Consider the following 15345-nt stretch of genomic DNA (forward strand, 5'->3'; position numbering starts at 1 on the left):
AGCGACTGCTCTCACCTCTCCTGGCTCTAACTGCAGGGTGTGAAAAGCAGGATGACGAAGGATATATTCCTGAGGCTGAATGGGAGGAGATGAGCTCCGAACCCTTGCAGAGAGCAGAAGGCAGTCCCATGTTCCATTTCCCCCTCTGCCTGGACCATGAACACACCTGGAAGGGGGATGCCGTCAAATTTGCTGGTGGAAGATGCAGTTGGGGAAGGAAATAAGCTGAGATGAGCAATTAACACTTGCTTAACGTGCCAGTGAACAGGCTGAGTTGTCCATTGGCTGCAAGCGAGATGCACATGTTCCTTGACTCAGGCATTGTGGAAGCTATCATGATAGCAGCATGGAACCCTTTTTATGATTATTATGCTGAAATCACTCCAGAGTAACAAAGTCAGCTCCTTTTCCCAGTACTTTTCTTAATATATTGAGTTCAGGGCAACATTTGTAGACCAATGGTACCAAGTAGTATGGGAAACAGCCCTACTAGAAAAACTAATCAGTAGCCTGAGACTGACACGGGGACAAACAGAAGAAGACACCTTCACCCCGGTATGGTTCCCCTTCATCACACGCACAGCCCAACAAGACAACGACAAAAATCTACCGACAGCGTACAAATCAATATGGCACTGCGGTCGCAACAGGACTCGAGCAGCCAACCGGACTCTGATACTGGCCCACGGCGGCCAGGTAGGGTTTCCAAACGCCCGGCTTATTTAAAAGACTATGTTACCAACAATTTGCACACGTAATGCTGCATTGTAAATAGAAGTAGTTTGCTTGCAAATGGGGAAAATTGAAACTGATATGCTATGTGCCTTAATGAACCAACAAGAGTATTGCTGTATATAATGGAACCACTATGATTGTAACCTAATGCCTTATCTCGGTGGGGAGGGGTGTTATGTGTTGAATTTCTCACCCTAGGCCACTAGGGGTATGTGTATATAGTTCATTCTGCTGCAGTTTTCACTCAGGTCCGCACATGCAAATGAAGGATTGAAAAGTGACGTTCAGGGATTGGGTAACTACAGAAAGTTGTTACTGTTGCATTGTAGCTGAGTTCTATACAAGCAGGCTGCTGAGCCCTTCAGCTCACTTCTGTTCCAGCCTGAGAATAAACAAGAGTTGCCTGAAAATCACTGTGTCGTCTGCTGTGTCCACCCACAACCTAACAATGACCAAAACCGATTTGTAAAAATGTTACATGGGAAAAATACGAGAGAGACATTGCACACACTTATGTAAATCAAGAAAATCTTCAATTAAAAAGAGAAAAAAGTGTGATGTAGCAGTTTTAGGACTAGGGCCTGGGAGACCAAGGTTTGAATCCCTGCTCAGGGTGGCCTTGGGCCAGTCAATAACTTTCACAGCCTGATCTATTATTTTAATTTCATTATTATTTATTAAATTTACATGCTGCCTTTCATATGAAGATCACAGGGTGGTCTGCAGCAGCAGCAGCATCAAATCTTAATTACAGTAATAGACCAGAGTAAGTAGGGTGGGGTGCAATCATTTAGAATCTGTAAAATATTTTGGAAAGGTAAAAAGTATTAAAACAGAAGGTATAAATAAAAGACTATAAGAATCCACTTCCGGCGGCGACGCCATCGCCGGGTGGTCGAAGGCTGCTTCGGGTCTGAAGCGCCTTGTCCATCCCGGGGGTTAGGAGCCGCGCTACCGCAGCGCGCGGCTCCGGTTGGGGTGCGGGAAGAGCGTCCCGCACCCTGGGCTCCCCGGCTGCGCCCGCGGAGGCTCCGAACCCTTCCCCTGCCCCCCTGTAAAGGGGGAGTGGGGGTGAAGGGACAACGGAGCCGGGCTTACGGGGATATGCCCCAACCGGGATGCAAATGCGGCGGCAAAGCCCGCGGTGAGCGTCTAAGTTCTACCTGTGAAGAATGGAGCTAAAGGAACCCGGTGGTCGTGAGTAAATAATCTTGGCAGAAATCGTGTTTTTGGAACGACCCGGGGGGAAGGAGAAAGGCAGCCTGCCTCCCTCCCTTCGAGCCTAAGAAATTAACCAATTTGAGGGATTGCTGCCACAGAACTGGTTATAAAGTATCTAAAATCGATACATGAGACTGGCAAACTTTTTTCTTGGGAAGCCAACTAGCGGAAAATATCTCTATTTAAAGTTGCGGTGTTTGCGCTCCAGCTTAGGAAAATGGCGACGAACAAAGAGACAGGAGAAGAAATATGATACCCACTTCCTCCTCCTCTGCCAGTATGCTGGGTTTCGTCCTTGAACTGGTATTGAACTCTGGACTAACAGATGAACAAAGGCTCACTGCCTTGAAGGTGGAACTAATTTACAGAAAAGTCAAAGTCTTGTGTGGGGGTCTGAAATGGAACCAACTGCCCACAGAGGAGGCTAACAAAACTTTTGACACTTTGGAAGAAAATCTTGTCAAAGAGCTGAGAGGATGGATGGAAAGATGGGAAGAAATGAATGAGCTACTTCGGAGAAGAAATTCGCTTGTTGGGGGTGGCAGCCCCAAGGCGATGTCAAGATTTGCTATATCCAGTCCCCGAGGTGTGAGCTCGGGGGCCAGGGACAGAGAATTAAGGTATTTACAAGAAGAAAAGGAATGCTACAAAGAACCGGAGAAGCTGAGAGAGGGAGAGTTGGATACCTCGGAGCTCGTGGCAAGGAGAGCTTTGGACTGTGCCTGGATCTGTGGACGTTGGGAGAGGGAAGTTGCATGGAAGTTCAGTGCTGATGCCATCAGGAGAAGAAGAATGGACAGAGGGGGTGTGGGGTGAAGTATTAAGTAAAATCTAAAGCAATCTGTTATGGTATTTTGAAATCGGAGGGTGAACACTGTCAACAATAGTTTGTTTTATTATTTGTTTGAACATGAAAAGAGATATTTCAAGTTTTTATGTTATTAGCAGCAGTTCAAAGGATAGAAGAGATAGATTTGATGAGGATGATCTGTGAGGATTTATGAGGATGTAGTATAAATGAAGTCATTTTAAGTGGTTTAAGTTTATAGATTAAGACGATTAAGACTAAGATGAAGATTAAGATGAATGTTTTACTTTATATATATAATTAAGTTTAATTTTTTAAATGAAGAGGTTAAAAAGTAGATTATGGATACATACTCGAAGGTGAAAAGGCAGGGGAAGTCAACTGTCAAGATTGGAAAAAGAATTTTTTTTTTGAGACGTCTAATTAAGAAGAAAAATCATGGCAATTTTTGTATTAGATGTGTAATTGTATTTGTTTTGTATGTGTATAAATGTAGGTGTGGTTAAGGTTGTATGTTGTTATAAGTAAAAATGTCAATAAATTCTTATTAAAAAAAAAAAAAAGACTATAAGAATCCAAAAGAAACTAAAAATAAATCTAAAAGAAGGGTTAGGGCTGGGGCATTAAACGGATGTGGAAGAGCATAAAAGGTTAATATATAAAAGAGTATAACTATCAATTTAGAGAGCACTCTGGTGTGAGTGTTCATTCAATCTAGTTTGCGGCACAGGCCAGGTCTGCAGCATAAAAAAACAGAATAAAACCACAAGGTGTTGTTGTTGTTCAGTCGTAGTATCATCAGCATATCTGAGGTTGTTGATATTTTTTCTGGCAATCTTAATTCCGGTTTGGGATTCATTCAGTCCAGCCTTTCGCATGATGAATTCTGCATATAAGTTAAATAAGCAGGGAGACAATATACAGCCTTGTCGTACTCCTTTCCCAATTTTGAACCAATCAGTTGTTCCATATCCAGTTCTAACTGTAGCTTCTTGACCCACATAGAGATTTCTCAGGAGACGGATGAGGTGATCCGGCACTCCCATTTCTTTAAGAAAACCACAAGGTACATACATGTCCCATGTAGGACCTTAAGGTCCTCAAGTGATAATCTTTTGGAGGTCCCGAGCAACAAAGACGTTAGGTTGGCCTCAACTAGGGCCAGGGCCTTCTCAATATTGGCCCCGACTTGGTGGAACAGCCTATCACAGGAGACCAGGGCCCTGCGGGATTTGGCATCTTTCCGCAGGGCCTGCAAGACGGAGCTGTTCCACCTGGCCTTTGGGTTGGTTTCTGTTTAATATTTATGCTTCATCTTTTATTGGTGGGTTATTTTGAAATTGAGACCTGCAGTTTTAATTGAATTTTAAATTTGTATTTTAATCTGTTATTTTAAATTGATCGTTTTTATGCTTTTTGTTGTGATTTTAATTGATGTTAGCCGCCCTGAGCCCGGTTCTTTGGCTGGGAAGGGCGGGGTATAAATAAAATTATTATTATTATTATTATTATTATTATTATTATTATTATTATTATTATAATAAAAACAAGAACAAAACAAAAGAATAACCCCTCGCACAAACACATTGAAAAGGACATAGACTGTGAATCAATCAAAGGCCTGGTTGAAGAGGAACGTTTTTGTCTGGTGCCTAAAGATTTATAATGAAAGTGCCACACAAACCTACCAGGGGAGAGCATTGCACAGACTGGGAGCCACTGCAGAAAAGGCCTGTTCTCATGTTGCCACCCTCCTAATCTCTTGTGAAGGAGGCACACAAAGAAGGGTCTCAGATAATGATTGCAGGATCCGCTTCAGTTCATAAGGGAAGAAGCAGTCTTTCAGGTATTTTTGTTCTGAACTGTTTAAGGGTTTATAAGTCAAAAGCAGCACTTTGAATTGGGTGCAGAAACTGATGGGTAGCTAGTGCAGTCGGGCAAGGATTGCTGTTTTTTTATATATAAATGATTTTTATTATTTTATACTATACTACAACAAAAAGTCAAACATACATTCACATACATATTCCAGTTTTGGCTAACATAGCCGTGACTTCCCTCAGACCTTCCACGTGGCTTTCAAAATATATCTTAGTAATATACTTCTTTGATCAACCATTGCTTACATTATCATAAATCTCATACATACTCTAACTACCATAATTACAATAATATTTCTACACATTAACTACAAAACTTCTTGAAGTCCTATTAGCGTATTCAATTGCAAATTGTCTTTCAGATAGTTCGTAAACTTTAACCAGTCTTTGATGAATTTCTGGTCCCGCTGTTCCCGGATTCTTCCCGTCATTTTATCCAGTTCTGCATACTCCATCAATTTCACTGTCCATTCTTCTTTCGTCGGTAATTCTTCTTGTTTCCACCTTTGTGCTAGCAAAATCCTAGCTGCAGTCACTGCATATTGGAAAAGCTTAATGTCCTTTTTTTCAGTGTCTGTACCTACAATACCTAGTAAAAAAGCTTCAGGTTTCTTAACAAAATTATATTTCAACATTTTTCTTAACTCATGATATATCATGTCCCAATATGCTCTCACCTTCTTACACTCCCACCACATATGATAAAAGATACCGACACAAGGATTGCTGTTATATGCTCTAATGGTCTAGCCTCGGTGAGCAACCTGGCCACTGAATTCTGCACCAGATGAAGTTTCCAAGCTGTCTTCAAAGGCCGCTGGGAATATAAATGCAATTTTTTAAAAGCTGGGATATAATGCAATAAACAAGGGCAGAGGGAGTGTGTAGCGTGCAAGATCTGAGCTGGAAGCAGGCTGGAAGCTGGAGGCACAGGGTAGATCTACACACAGGGGGGGAATGCTATAAAAAAGTCAGAAATTAGATAATTATAACCAGTGCTTTTTTCTTTTAAAAAAATGTTTATGGGTACTCTCATTTTCCTCCTCATATTGAAATACTGCCACTCAATGAGGCCAAACTTAGATTCACAAAATGTTTAGGGGTATGCGTACCCCTGCATCCCACCAGAAAAGAACACACTGGTTATAACCAAAGTGATGGGGGGAACCCCTATGAAAAATTGTGTAGAAAAATTTTCTGCTCTCTGGCGCCATCTGGTGTTGCGTGTTTATAGCACATTCAAATCGTTGTTTCTTTACTAATGTAGCTCAGTCTGCAGAGACTTGCTTGCTCTGTGCTGGATCCAAACTTGTGACGAAGGAAGAAGCAAAATCTTTTGGGGTGTTAAGGCTGAGAGCCAGGGCTGGCATGGCGCGTTTTGTAGTTGAGATAAAACGGAAAGTGCTGCTTCGTCCCTGCCACCTTTGACTCCTTCCCCCCAAAGAATCCTGGAATAAGGCAGCTCCTGTGCTCCTTAAAGGCAGTAGGAGGCGGCAAGAACTTAACAAAGAATTACTCAACCATTTTTCAAAGGATTGCATTAAAAGGACCCCTGGAGTAATATTTACCAGATCAAAACTTTTAATAGTGAAGCCTTGAAAGCGACAGAAGGCACCAAATATTGAGGCTAGAAAGGTTAAAAAGCAGGGATATTGCTTATTTGCTTAAATTAACTTTATTAAATTTAGAGACGGTTGAACTACAGAAAGCCTGAAGTATGGAGGAAAGTATGTACGGAAGTGAGAGCTGGACCATCAAGAAGGCTGATCGCCGAAGAATTGATGCTTTTGAATTGTGGTGCTGGAGGAGACTCTTGAGAGTCCCATGGACTGCAAGAAGATCAAACCTATCCATTCTCAAAGAAATTTGCCCTGAGTGCTCACTAGAAGGACAGATCCTGAAGCTGAGGCTCCAGTACTTTGGCCACCTCATGAGAAGAGAAGACTCCCTGGAAAAAGACCCTGATGTTGGGAAAGATGGAGGGCACAAGGAGAAGGGGACGACAGAGGATGAGATGGATGGACAGTGTTCTCGAAGCTACTAACATGAGTTTGGCCAAACTGCGGGAGGCAGTGAAGGATAGGTGTGCCTGGCGTGCTCTGGTCCATGGGGTCACGAAGAGTCGGACACGACTGAACGACTGAACAACAAAAAAGGTTATTGCAGGTAGATTCCTGCAGCTGGTTAGATACGATTGGTCGAAGTGAACATGGGAGTTGCCCATTAGGTGAAATATCTAGGAAACTTTGAGGCACCGAGGCAGGAGACTTACACACGGCATGGAGAAACGTGGGTAGAGAAACGTTCTTCTCTCTCTCTCTCTCTCTCTCTCTCTCTCTCTCTCTCTCTCTCGAAACACTGGAACCCGTGGACATCCAATGAAGCAGAATGTTGGAAGATTCCGGTCAGATAAAACGAAATCCTTCTACACGCAGTGCATAGTTGAACTGTGGGACTCCCTGCCACAGGGGGCAGCGATGGGGAGACGGGTTTGATCCCTGGCATCTCCACGTTGGGCTGGGAAGGTCTCCAGCCTGAAACCTTAGGGCTCTGCAGCAGGTCAATGTCACCGATACATGACAGTATATAGACCAATGCTCTGGCTTGTTAGGTTCCCACGGGGGTCTTGGGAGAGGAGTTTCCTTTCCCACAAAGCAAAGGGTGTGGGTGGGTGGGTGGAGAGAGAGGGGGGAGAGAGAGAGAGAGAGAGAGAGAGAGAGAGAGAGAGAGAGAGAGAGAGAGAGAGAGAGAGAGAGAGAGAGAGAGAGAAGGAGGCTCCATACTCTCCAATAAAGATGTGCAAAAGTATTGGATTTGTCACGCCGGCCGCATTATCCCTGGTGAGCTCCAAATGAAGAATTCGACCGTGGCAATCGTACTTGACGTCCAATGTTCCAATTCCTCCAGGGAAGCTGGCAGCGTGCAGGATCCGAGCGCTGGATTCAATAATATTAATAATAAATAGCCCCCAAAAAAACCCACCCTCACCAACTCCCTGCTCTGTTTCTCCCCCTTTCAGCATTCTAAATTGGAATGGTGTGTTATTAAGATGTGTTTTACATTTTTATTATTTCGCATGGAAGGGCCATATTTGCATAATTCTTTTTTTTTAATAAATAAACATAGGAGACATTTTATGTATTGCTTACTGCTGCAACATAATATATCTCAACCCCCCCTCCTTTAACTACATATGTTTATGTAATGGCAAAACAATGGTTTTCAAAGGACAAGACAGGACAGAAAACACGATTTAGCAGAAGCTTCCTGCAGGTGTTTCTATCTATTTTATTAATCCCTCTATGTGTCTATGTGCTTCTGGGGGTTAATAATGTGCTGATTTTTCTGTTTAAGTTTGTTTATCCCTTTCAATTCAGGTCCGATCAAGAGCTCAAAGTAGCATCTTTTGGGGCTGTGTGCAGGAAGAACGGTTCCCTTAAAACGTACAAATCTGTGTCAAGAGCACAGAGCGTTCCTAACTGCCCTCAACTGCTGCCAGAGCCCTGAGAAGGCAGTGTGGTGTAATGGTTATGGTGTGAGACTAGGACCTGGGAGACCAGGGTTCAAATCCCCAATGATGATCACTAGGCCTCATCTTGGGCCAGTCACTGCCACTCAGCCTAGCTGGGTGGCGCTGTGGTCTAAACCATTGAGCCTCTTGGGCTTGCCAATCAGAAGGTCGGTGGCTCAAATCCCCGCAACAGAGTGAGCTCCCATTTCTCTGTCCCAGCTCCTGCCAACCTAGCACTTCAAAAGCATACCAGTGCAAGTAGATAAATAGGTACCACTGCAGTGGGAAGGTAAATGGCGTCTCCATTAGTCATGCTGGCCACATGACCCGGAAAGGTATCTGTGGACAAACGCTGGCTCTCTTGGCCTGAAGTGAGATGAGTGCCCCAACCCCATAGCCACCTTTGACTGGACTTGACCGTCCAGGGGTCCTTTACCTTACCCTACCTAAAGGAGGAGGGGGAAAGCCAAGCCCCCAAAAGACAAGTTTTTAATGTTTGAGGTTGTATTGTGTTTTTAATATTTTGTTGGGAGCCGCCCAGAGTGTCTAGGGCAACCCAGTCATGTGGGCAGCATATAAATTATTATTATTGATGCTATTATTAACCTCTTAGACCTGTCAAGGACCAAATGGAAGTGTAGCTGAGACATAAGTCATGATGGCTATGTAATAGAATCATAGAATCATAGAGTTGGAAGAGACCACAAGGGCCATCCAGTCCGACCCCCTGCCAAGCAGGAAACACCATCAAAGCATTCCTGACAGATGGCTGTCAAGCCTCCGCTTAAAGACCTCCAAAGAAGGAGACTCCACCACACTCCTTGGCAGCAAATTCCACTGCCGAACAGCTCTCACTGTCAGGAAGTTCTTCCTAATGTTTAGGTGGAATCTTCTTTCTTGTAGTTTGAATGCATTGCCCCATGTCCGCTTCTCTGGAGCAGCAGAAAACAACCTTAATACCTCCATTGCTGGAGACAGCATGATGACCAGTCATTGGGGGAACAACAGCAGAAGATGGATCTTGCCCTCTTCACCTCCTTGTAGGCATTCCCCAAAGCATCTTTGTTGGTTAGTGCAGGATACAGGATGCTGAACTAGAGAGGCAGTGGTACTTTTATTTTAACATGCAAGCAAGAGAATTTCTCAAAGCTCAGCTGGTCACCAAGTAAGAAGCTGATTAAGAGTGCCCCATGCTTGGAAAACACATTCTCTTCCTGCCCCCCGCCCCCCATAAAATTACATACTGGGTCAGAGTGATATGAGTTGCCATGGCCGTTCCTGGGTCCCCGTGAAAGAACATTGAGCATCAATGCATCCTGAGTTAATTGGATTGAAGTTTGATGAATGACTTGGCCCAGGTTGTACTCACTAACATTCTGAGATTGCATTAAGCCCTGTTTTTTGCTTTGCCCCTGTTTCTTAGTGCATGGATTCAATTATTATTATTATTATTATTATTATTATTATTATTATTATTATTTGCTTTATTTGAGAGTGGCAAAAGGAGCCTGCATTGTTGATGAAAGAGGGAGTGAGAGGGAGAGGGGGGAGAGAGATCACTCTCAGGAGCTGGAGGAAGGTTGTTGCATTGACCTTCGAAGTGCTGAGTAACTGAAGTATTGCCTTCTCTCTCCCCACCCACTCTGCAGAGAGTGAGAGAGACAACTCTAAGCCATTGGAGCCATACTGCAATTCTGTTGATGTTTAGGAACGGGGGTTAGGGAACAGCTCTAGTTCTGTTTTCCATTCACTGCTGTTTGTGCTTGGTCAAATCTGTAGCAGAGCATATGGGTGGGTGAGAATAAGCCAAGTTTTAAGAATATGCAGCAGACCTCTTTCCTTGACAGGGCTAGCACTAGACAGACAAATAGTTCTGACAGATCAATAGACACTGCAGCAGAGAACAATAAATCTCTGGGCTTGCATGCATTTGTGCATATTCAAATAGCTACTCAGGGTGGTTCAGTACCTGGGGCAGGAGGAAGGTGGCAGATCTAGGCCAGGAAATTTGGGCATCTGCAATCCAAATGAATGATGGTGGAATTTGCCCATCATTTCCCGTGTTGCACAAAGCACCAATAAGTTCTCTTGAACTAGCCTCACAGACGTGAGCCGCTACTGCACAAGAGCATCTGTCTCCCAATCTGCCATCTGCAAAATCCATGCCTGAGGATAAGCTTGGCTCTCTCCTTGTGCTCTTTTGGCTTTACGTCTCAAGCAGATTCAGACAACTCATTTTATTCCCCAGTGAATCAGGATAGCTGAAGAGGTCTATGCAGCAATTGATGCTGTAGCCTAGTCTTCTTCAGCCTTGGCTTCCCAGATGTTGAACATAGCAGGTCCACACACACTGAACGGCGTAGCCCACTTCACTTCAGGGTCAGTCACCTTATTGGCTGCGAGGAGGAACTCAAGCCCTGGGTGGCCATGATGCCTGCTCTGTATGATCTGCCTTGGGGCTGCAGTCAGTGATTTCAGCTCAGCTGAGGCGACAGTTCCCCAGCAGTGATTTCAGCTTGTGGAAGCTAGCCAGGGCTGTATACCTAGCCTAGCATCCCACCTTCGTCGCCAGTGAAGTGTATGTGGGTTCCCACGAGGCAAGAACACAGCGATAACAGCAAGACCCTTTACTGAACGACATAACTGGACAACAGAGGCAAAGGCAACTGCTTATATACATTCCTGAAAGCCTGGGCCACTCCCACTCCCAACGTGATTGGCTGTCTAAACTTCCAAGCTGCGAATCATGACTCAGAGTTCAAGGGCCAATGGCAGAGGCCCAAATACTGAAATGTTCTGCGATTGGACATCATGTATCGAATCAGAACACAGGAGCTCAGAATCCTTAGTCCAGACTCAAGCTCAGGCAAACACAGACCACTGAATATATAACAACTCCCACCATCCCTGACCATTGGCTATGCCAGCTCAGGATGCTGGGATGTTAGCTATTTATCATCATTACCCACTGATAACAGATGACGTTCCCTGAGTTTCTGATCCCAAAGCAAATTCAGTTGTCCTTCAGCTTTTATATTGGGATGGTTTGGCCAAAAGCTGCCGGAGCAACCTGCACCTTATCCCACAATCCTTTGCCGCCGAAACCATGAGCTCCCCCCTCAAATCTCCTTTTGTCCTGGAGACTGACTGCTCCAATAATAGATTCCCCTCTCTGCCCTTGGCGGGATAATCCATCTCTAACAACTGCTATTGTAAGTCAATCAAAATGTCAAGTTAGCTCTCACCTTTTGTTACATCTTAAACCCCTGTAATCCCGACGCTCATTGCTGCATGTTAAATCGAGCTCCCGTTGTCTGGTCTCCCTTGATGAAACCTCATGCCACAGAAGCGTCATGGCACGCCAGAGGTCTGCGGTCCTGGGCAGTGCGTCTGCCAAGCCAGACACATTGATGGCGATAATGAACGAGGGCACTCGGCGGTGCTTAGGGAATCTCAACGCAGATCCTTCAGTCTTCAAAGAAAGAAGCTCTCTTTTTTGATAAAGCTGTCCTTACTGCTGCCGGGTAAAATCCAGAAACATGGATCAAATGCTACAGAGATAACGCCTCTTGCATCCCTTCATACATACCCACGGGAAAGGGTGTGGTGGGGGACCCACAAAAGATGGCCTCCTTCTGCTCACATTGGTTTGATAGAGGTTGGCCATGACTCAGAGGTAATGTGCTGGCCCCAGGGGTCTGTCCATAAAGCAAGGTCCAAGTCCAGTCCTGGGTCTAGGGGTACAAAGGAGGTCAGTCTGACGGGGAGCGAGGCAGGGAGCAGGTCAAGGTCCAAGGCAGGTTCAGGCACAAGGTTGCAGGTTGAGCACACGCTTGCAACTAAGTTGCTCACGCAACTTGGGCTGGGTCTGGCTGGCTTTTATCTGGCTCTATGCTTAGGGTGGCCCCGATCCTCCGGAGACTCGCCTCTCCTCCGAGCCTGGAGGCGAGCACTCCTCCTGTAGGCACTTAGCTCTCTTCGCCTCTCTGTCCTGAGCCTCTGCAGCTCAGAAGAGGCTGGTGAGTTACTGGACCCAGGGGCTGCCTCAGCTTCCTCTGAAGACGCTGGGAGTGGAGCACCTGCAGGCAATGGGTCCTCCCTCCCATCAGGAGCCAGAGCAGACTCTGCTGATGCCTGCACCTGCGGATCCAGCACAGGTGGGGATCCTTCAGGCTCAAGCCCTGGCCCTGGCTCAGGTGGGGCTTAGAGAGGACACTGTATGAAACCCTAGAGAGCTGCTTACAGTCAGTGTAGACAACACTGTCCTAGATGGACTAAGGGTCTGGCTCGGTAAAAGGTCGCTTCACTAAAAGGCTCAGGAGTAAACTCTACACAAATCTGGAGTGGAGTCCCTAATATTGTTGGAAGGTGTGTTGTATGTTTCCTTCCTGCAACTCCTGCAGTCAAGCTGGTGCCAAACATCTTCCTCTGCTTTCCTTTGGACCACATCAGTGGGACCAATGGGGGGGGGGGTCTCATCACCAGGGCAGCCCAGGACTCCATACACACCAGCAGCATATCACGGGGGGGCAGAGCATAGGGGTGGTTGCCCCAGGCACAAAATGGTTAGGGGGCACAAATTTTCAACACCCAGTACAGTGGAACCTCGTGTTACGTACCCCCCCCTTGCGAATGCTGCAGGTTACGAGCCCAGCTAACCCGGAAGCAGATGCTCCTGGTTGCGACCTTTGCCCCGGGATGCGAGCGGAAGGTGCACGCGTGGGAGCAGCGGGAGGCGCCATTAGCGAAAGCGCACCTCATGTTACGAGTGAGTTCAGGTTGAGAACAGACCTCCGGAACGAATTAAATTCATAACCGGGGGTACCACTGTACTGCCTAACTACAGCTTCTGTGCTTCCGTCACTGGGCTCTATTGAAAACAGCTTCTCCGTGAGAACCAGGAAGTGACCTCTCTAGATAACAGAACGACTCTTCTTTTCTTACCTCTGTGGCTGTGATTTCCTGGGTGATGTGGATGCCATTAGGCAGTTAAATGTGCATGCGTATTCTATCTGTTTCCCACCCACCTTCCACCTTGACACAGCCACGTGCACTGGCAACCCACGTTATGCCACTGGTACACACTGCCCAGGCTTGTGCCCCGAGGAGGTCACTGGTGCTGCTGACACAGCGGTTTGGCTTCACCCCCGGAGGCACGCTCCATTGTCTCTCGAGACAGACAGGTGCCAATAACAACAGCAATGTTCGCAGTTAGGGAACTCAGTGGTAGAACATTTGCATGCAGAAGGTCCCAAGTTCAATCCTTTTCTTTACCTCTGAGCCATGGCGATCCCTCCCAAACCAGTGTGAGAAGCAGGCAGCCATTTGTGGGGGCCCCCACCCTACCCAGTAGTACTTATGGGGGAGCCAACGAGTTTTGCTCGCTTGACTTTGAGTATGAAAGCACACGGCTAAGTGCTATCGATCTGAGATCCGAGGGGACTATCTTTAAGCCGTGCTACCCTGGCACAAAGCCACCACTTAGCTCCTATTTATTATTCAGCAATGGCGAGGGAGAGGCGAGGCGATGGGGGTCTCTTGGCAGGCTGCCCTTCTGGGGAGGCTGGCAGCAGAGCTAATCTGCAGAGAGCGGAGGAGCAGGAGGAACGGCTAAATAAAACAGGTCAAGGGCATGCGGAGCCGGGAGTTGGAGGCATTTGATCGTGGTGAATTGCAGAGGGGGGATCCCTGAGCTCTTATCAGATAATGGAGGCAGCTCCGTGCAACTGAAAGGCTGCATTAGCTTAGCTCCATCAGCCACCGGGTGCCTTTCACCTTAGGTGTCGAAATTTGGAGGTAGGACAAGGAGTTTGGAGCCTTCTTCCTTAGCCAGGCCTATCTTCTGGGGGCACTGAGCAAGGCTCCCTTCATTTGCCTACACTGAATGCCTTGCTATTGTTGTTGTTCAGTCGTTCAGTCGTGTCCGACTCTTCGCGACCCCATGGACCAGAGCACACCAGGCACACCTATCCTCCACTGCCTCCCGCAGTTTGGCCAAACTCATGTCAGTCGCTTCGAGAACACTGCCCCACCATCTCACTGGCGGAGCCAGTGTGGTGTAGTGGTTAAGAGCGATAGACGCGTAATCTGGGGAACCGGGTTCATGTCTCCACTCCTCCACATGCAGCTGCTGGGTGACCTTGGGCTAGTCACACTTCTCTGAAGTCTCTCAGCCCCACTGACCTCACAGAGTTTTTGTTGTGGGGGAGGAAGGGAAAGGAGAATGTTAGCCGCTTTGAGACTCCTTCGGGTAGTGATAAAACGGGATATCAAATCCAAACTCCTCTTCTTCTTCTTCTTCTTCTTCTTCTTCTTCTTCTTCTTCTTCTTCTTCTTCTTCTTCTTCTTCTTCTTCATCCTCTGTCGTCCCCTTCTCCTTGTGCCCTCAATCTTTCCCAACATCAGGGTCTTTTCCAGGGAGTCTTCTCTTCTCATGAGGTGTCCAAAGTACTGGAGCCTCAGCTTCAGGATCTGCCCTTCCAGTGGGCACTCAAGGCTGATTTCTTTAAGGATGGATAAGTTTGATCTTTTTGCAGTCCATGGGACTCTCAAGAGTCTCCTCCAGCACCATAATTCATGGCCTTAGATGGCTTTAAATTCATGGAGAAGACTGCTATTGGTGGCTACAAGCCATGGTGGCTGTGCTTCAGCTCCACAGTAGGAGGCAGCAATGCTACTGAACACCAGTTGCTAGAAACTACAGGAGAGGAGGGGGGGTCTTGTGTTCGAATCCTGCTTGCGGGTTTCCCACAGGCATCTGGTTGGCCACTGTGAGATCAGGATGCTGGACTAGATGGGCCATTTGCCTGATCCAGCAGGCTTTTCTGATGTTCTTATGCCTGCGTCAAAGCAAGGGTTAGCCTACATTTGCACTGGGACATACCCGGAAGACCTTTGCGATGATGAGGAGTTAGGAATGGTGCTTGGCAATTAATTACCCCTTTCGCTACCCGGACACAGGACGTTTGCTTTTCAGGTAAAGAATCATAGCACCATAGAACTGTAGAGTTGGAAGGGTCCCTAACGGTCATCTAGTCCAACCCCCTGCAATGCAGGAATATGCAGCTGCCCCCATACGGGGATCGAACCTGCAACCTCGCCATCATCAGTACCATTGCTCTAACCAACTGAGCTATCCAGTCTAGTCCCCACTATTGCAAGAATGCAGTGCAGGCAAAGCAGGAACTCCA

Source organism: Lacerta agilis, chromosome 10 (assembly GCF_009819535.1).
Source record: "Lacerta agilis isolate rLacAgi1 chromosome 10, rLacAgi1.pri, whole genome shotgun sequence".
Lineage (NCBI taxonomy): Eukaryota > Metazoa > Chordata > Lepidosauria > Squamata > Lacertidae > Lacerta > Lacerta agilis.